Raw genomic sequence first — 6,000 nt, 5'->3', positions numbered from 1 at the left:
CAAATGAATAGAAATAATATAAATGTGTAAGTATTTCAATATGTAAAGAGGAAAAAAAATCAATATCTGGTTCAAATTGTTCTAAAAACTCAAGTTCAGACTTCCCTTTCTAGTTGGCATTTGCCAAATTTCTGGATTCCACCAATTGTCTTTAAGTTCTAAACAGTGAAAAACTACTTCCTCAGAAGCAGACCAAAAAAAGAAAGAAAATGAAATCACTTTTAAAGCAATCAAGACCAACCATCAACCATCATTACTGGGGAAATAAGTAGTCAGGATTTGAGTGAGACCTTTAAGGGATAAATATAAACTTCTACATACCACGCCTTAGCTATGCTTCTCAACTGAAGGCTCTAAAAATTACATGGTTTCCAATAAATGAATTACATTCGTATTTTTTCCATAATCAAAGGATATAGATCAAAGTTTGGTTTCTCAACCTTGTTACTTCTTGAAGAAGCATTCTCATGTGAAAATGCATCGCCTGAAATCAAGAAACCAGTTCAGAAAGTGATCAAAGCCGTGAAAAAATCATTTTGAAAGTTACTGAGGGACATACAAATACACTTTATCGAGAGCCCCGAGGTCACAGCAGAGAAAAGTATTGATGTATATTTTTGCCTTGTGCTTTGTCATATTTTTTTCATTAAAATGGCTTCGCTTGGAGACCTATAAGGAAAGGCAGTGCTGTACCAAAAGAAGAAAAAGAGGGTGTAGATTTTAACCTTTCATGGAATCATTTCAGAAACTGAGATTTCCTTTTATGTTTAATCTTTTCACATGGAGGAAATATTTTTAAAATGAATCTCTACCTCTCCCCCAAAATCAATTCTCATTTTCAAAAGGGAATTTTGTTAGATAATGTACATCATGCACAAGTCAATACAGAATGAATAAAAATGCTGTTTCTGGAAAGGCAAAAAGGCTGAGTTAGGGTTAGAAGACACCAGGGATGGGGGTGGCAAGAGCAGAGTAAAAGCAAATTAATCCCAGGATGTTTTCCATCCAGAGCAAATTCATCTACTGACGATGAAAGGCGGAAAAAGTTCTCTTGGTTATGGATTGGGTTTGTCTAGAACTTTTAAACAACCAAAAACACCATTATAGGTCATATAGGTCACGAGAACTATCATTATAACCAAATATCTAACTAAATGGGAAAGAAATTAATTTCTGCCAGTTAGGCAATACTAAGTTCTTAACCTTGTTATAATAAAAGCTGTCCCTTTAAACAGTTCAGTAAGACAAAGACTTTTCTTTATTTCCATAGATGGGTCAAAAGGTGCATGCAATACCTGATGTTCTATGGAGTAAATGCTTTGGGCACAGCAGAGTCTTCATACCATGGCACACTATTTGTTAGGAAAAAAAAGAAAATGAGAAATGTAGGGAATGCAGGAAATTTCATGCCCAGGGAATCTTGTATCTACTCTGCAATTCATATATCTGAAAATTATTAACTATCAATGGGCTTCCCAGGTGGCACACTGGTTAAAAATCCACCTGCCAATGCAGGGGACACGGGTTCGAGCCCTGGTCTGGGAAGATCCCACATGCCATGAAGCAACTAAGTCTGTGTGCCACAACTACTGAGCCTGCGCTCTAAAGCCCAAAAGCCACAACTACTGAAGCCCATGTGCCACAACTACTGAAGCCCACGCACCTAGAGCCCATGCTCTGCAACAAGAGAAGCCACCACAATGAGAAGTCCGTGTACCACATCGAAGAGTAGCCCCCGCTCATCGCAACTAGAGAAAGCCTGCGCGCAGCAATGAAGACCCAATGCAGCAAAAAATAAATAAATAAATTTATTTTAAAAAAATTATTAGCTATCAAAAGATTAAAGTTATTTTTAATTAAGATACTTTAGAATTTTTAAAGTGTTTTAGATTAGGCAATATTTATTAAAGTTAAAATGTAGCAAAACCAGTAGTAAGATTCTGATAACCTCCTCTCTGTTCTCATCTTAATGAGGTGACTTTATTCTGAGAGGATTTTCACATTTTCTTTGATCTCTATCAAAACTCAGTGTAGCTGAAAGCAACCTAAGTATCCATTGACAGATGAATGGATAAAGAAGATGTGGCACATATATACAATGGAATATTACTCAGCCGTAAAAAGAAATGACATTGAGTTAAAAGAAATGAAATTGAGTTACCTGCAGTGAGGTGGATGGACCTAGAGTCTGTCATACAGAGTGAAGTAAGTCAGAAAGAGAAAAACACATACCATATGCCAACACATATATATGGAATCTAAAAAAAAAAAAGGTTCGGACGAACCTAGGGGCAGGACAGGAATAAAGATGCAGATGTAGAAAGTGGACTTGAGGACACGGGGAGGGGGAAGGGTAAGCTGGGACGAAGTGAGAGAGTGACATGGGCATACATACACTACCAAATGTAAAATAGATAGCTAGTGGGAAGCAGCTGCATCGCACGGGGAGATCAGCTCGGTGCTTTGTGACCACCTAGACAGGTGGGATAGGGAAGGGGGGAGGGAGACGCAAGAGGGAGGGGATATGGGGATATATGTATACATATAGCTGATTCACTTTGTTATACAGCAGAAACTAACACACTGTAAAGCAATTATACTCCAATAAAGATGTTTAAAAAAAAAAACCACCTCAGTGTAGGGACTTCCCTGGTGGTCCAGTGGTTAAGACTCCACACACCCAATGCAGGGGGCCTGGGTTCAGTCCCTGGTCAGGGAACTAGATCCCACATGCTGCAGCAAAGATCCCGCATGCCACAACTGAGACCCGGCGCAGCCTAATAAATAAATGATGGGCTTAACAATAACCTGGAGATTGCAGATGTAAGGATTAATTAATTTAAAGCTCCATCAAGAGAAATTATACAATCTGAAGCACTGAGAGAAATATGGTTGAGCAAATAAAGAGCCTCAATGATATTTCGGAAAATATCAAGCAGTCTAACACACATGAAATTGGAATCCTACAGGGAGAGGACAGCAAGAAAGGGACAGAAAGTATTTAAATAAATAATTTAACAAAAATTTCCTAAAGTTGGTGAAAAACATGACTTAGAGATCCAAGAAGCACAATAAATCCTGAGCAGGATAAATACAAAGAGAAACAGACAACTCAGTACCTCGTAATCAGACTACAGAAAAATAAAGATACAGAGAAAAATCAAAAAGATAAAATAAAAAATAATAAAGAGAAAGAGAAAAATCTTAAAAGCTGCTGGGGGTGAGAGGATTACACAAAATTGACAGAGGATCAATAATACAAATGACGGCTAATTTCTCATCAGCAACACTGGGGCCCTGAAGACAATGGAATGGTATTTTTAAAGTGCATAAGGAGAAAAATACAGTCAGCCCAGAATTCTATATCTAGTGGAAATATCTTTCAAAAAAGGGGTAAAATAAAGGTATTTCAGTTAAACAAAAAATGAGAGAATTAATTGCTCTCAGACTTGCACTATGAGAAACAGTAAAATTCATTTAAATAGAATTTAGCTACTTTCAGTTTCACCTAATTATCTAAACTTTTCAGTCTAATCATATGTGCTGATAGAGTTTAGGACAACGATTCCAAGTCTATAATGAAAAGAGTATTTGTTTTAATGGTACTGACTGAGCTGTGTATAATATAAATCACTATTTCCCAGAAGTATGGAGGGGAATTTCCCTTAGATTGATCATAATTATCATATGAACACAGGTGGTTAATTTTTCTACTCATTTAGGTATGGGCAGAGAAGCTGAACATAGGGTGGAAGTATAGTTAGAACTTCTTTTGGAAGGAAGTTCTTGCTCAGGGTGTGGAAAAGAGTTGGCCAAGCATGGGTATAGGAAATGAAAGAGAAAGGGTGGAGTCTTTTTTCTGCTATAAAGCAAAAAAACATGGCTCCTAGTACAACAGGGCACAGTGAATGTCTCAGCAATCTGATCAAATTCATTAGCAAAAAAAAAAAACAGAATTAACACTTTTCCTCATGCACCAAACGTGGAGAAGTCCTCCGAAGAGTTCAATTTCACTGAATCTTGTTCCTATATTAGTACATTAGGTAGTTTTAAGAAAACTGACGAGGCCATACAAGGGAAAGCAGTGGTCCCCTTCCTCAGCAATAGAATATGAAGCCCCCCAGATACTCCACCAGTTAGGCCTCCGTAAGTTGTTTAAACTACAGAGTAGTCCCCTAGAGAAGATAGTAGGTCACTCACTTGCTTCTGCTACAGTTCTTTCCCTTGACAATCACAGATAGAAACGCTCTAAATAATAGAAAACCCTGAAGAAAGGCACATGGGATGAGGACATAGATTTCAGAGCCCGATCGTATGAGTTTAAAACTGGGTTCTTTGTGGCCTTGGGGAAGTTTACCTCTGCCTCAGTTTCCTTTTTATGACCCTCAGGTGCCTGCCTTGCATAGGGCTCTTATGAGGATATGAAATATATGTTAGGTATTAGCAGTAAATATATTTGCCCAACGTGTTTGCTATTATAATTAAGAAGTGAAAGGTGTAAAATCCAGCTCTCTGGTTTCATCTGTCGATTCTACTAAGTAGACTCCCGGAGAACCCCCGGTTTTTGCAGGGAAATGGATTCTTCTGCATTTAAAGATATACATCTATTGGTTTTCCAGGCAAGTGTCACACGGAATAGTCACTGTTAGCCTGGTAATACTTAGGGCCAAATGGCGCCCACCAGTTGCCAGCCACAAGAGAACAGTGTGTCAAGGACTACAGTGAGGAGAAGTGGGCTGTGACAAAGGCATTAGGTGAGCAGGTGGCTTCAGAGTGACAGTTCTCAATGGAGAGGACCAGAGACACCACTTCTTAAAGCTGTTGGGGTGGAACGGCGCCAGAGGCCAGATTATTTACACAAAGGAAGGGAGGTTCTCGTTAATGGGATCCTAGGATGGAATTCCATATATTTAAGAGAACATTATACAACTTCACTTGTGACCTAGGCTGGTGTTATCAAAAGCTAGTGTCTATTAGACTTACAGAACAAAGTGAGAGACCAGAAAAAGCTAGCTTCCTAAAAGAATCTGTGCTTCCTAAAACTTCCTTGGTGTGGCTCATGATCAAAAAGACTCTTCTTTGGGGGTCCAACTTAAGATGGACCCTTTATTTGTAAGCAAGTTACCAAGGACAGAATTTGCTGGCCCAAAATGACCTCTAGGCAAAGGCAACTGGCCCTGTTCATAAACCCTGTCAAAATAATCCCAGCTCTGGCCAGCTTCTCCTTGGCTTTTACAGTCTGAAGGAGCCTTTCCCAAGAGGACCCTCCTCCAACACTTCTGGAAGAGGTGGTGAGGCTGCCTGGTATTAAGTAGGGAAAATGCAATTTAAAACAAAACTCCAGGAGTCTGGCTACAAAATTCAGCTGTGCTCAGAAAGGGATGCTTAATGCAGACACCCACTCCTACTGTGTTCTTTGTCATTGTCAGGCCCTGGTGTTAACAGGAGGCCCTGGACTCTGGCAAGGAGGCTGGGGGAAGGGGGACGGGGATGGTGGGAACAAAGAAGCTGAGGCAGAAACATCCATTCGCAAGACAAGTCATGCAAAAAGAGCAGGAAGAACAAACACTAGTCAATTTTTTTAAAAAGATGTTTCAGAAGGTTGGGAAGCCCTTAAAACTGGAGACTGGAATACGAATAGGCTACAAGAATTAAAGGAAATTTTTTTTAAAATAATGAAGTTTAAATGAAGCTAAAGAGTTGAAAGAAAAAAAGAACACTAGATTGGAGGTTAAAATAGCAGACAATAAGGACTAAATTGAAGTGAAATAAAGGTTAAAATATTTTTGATTCAGAAAGCTGAAGGTCTAGTAAAAGAATAAGTAAAATCTGTGAGGTTAAAAAAAAAAAAAGAATTTAAAGGTGAGGTGGCAGGGAGTATGGTCAGCAGGATAATCAATTAGGACACTGAGGTGGAGCCAGTGCTCTCAGTACGTCATCTCATACTGGACAGCAAGTCTTGCTCTCTTGTTGAATGAGCAGGCATCTGTTTATTCGGCT

The sequence above is a fragment of the Mesoplodon mirus genome (genome assembly GCF_964341445.2).
Source record: "Mesoplodon mirus genome assembly, chromosome: 13".
Taxonomy (NCBI): Eukaryota; Metazoa; Chordata; class Mammalia; order Artiodactyla; family Ziphiidae; genus Mesoplodon; species Mesoplodon mirus.
The sequence above is the reverse complement of the archived record's forward strand: the minus strand, read 5'-3'. Positions refer to the sequence as shown.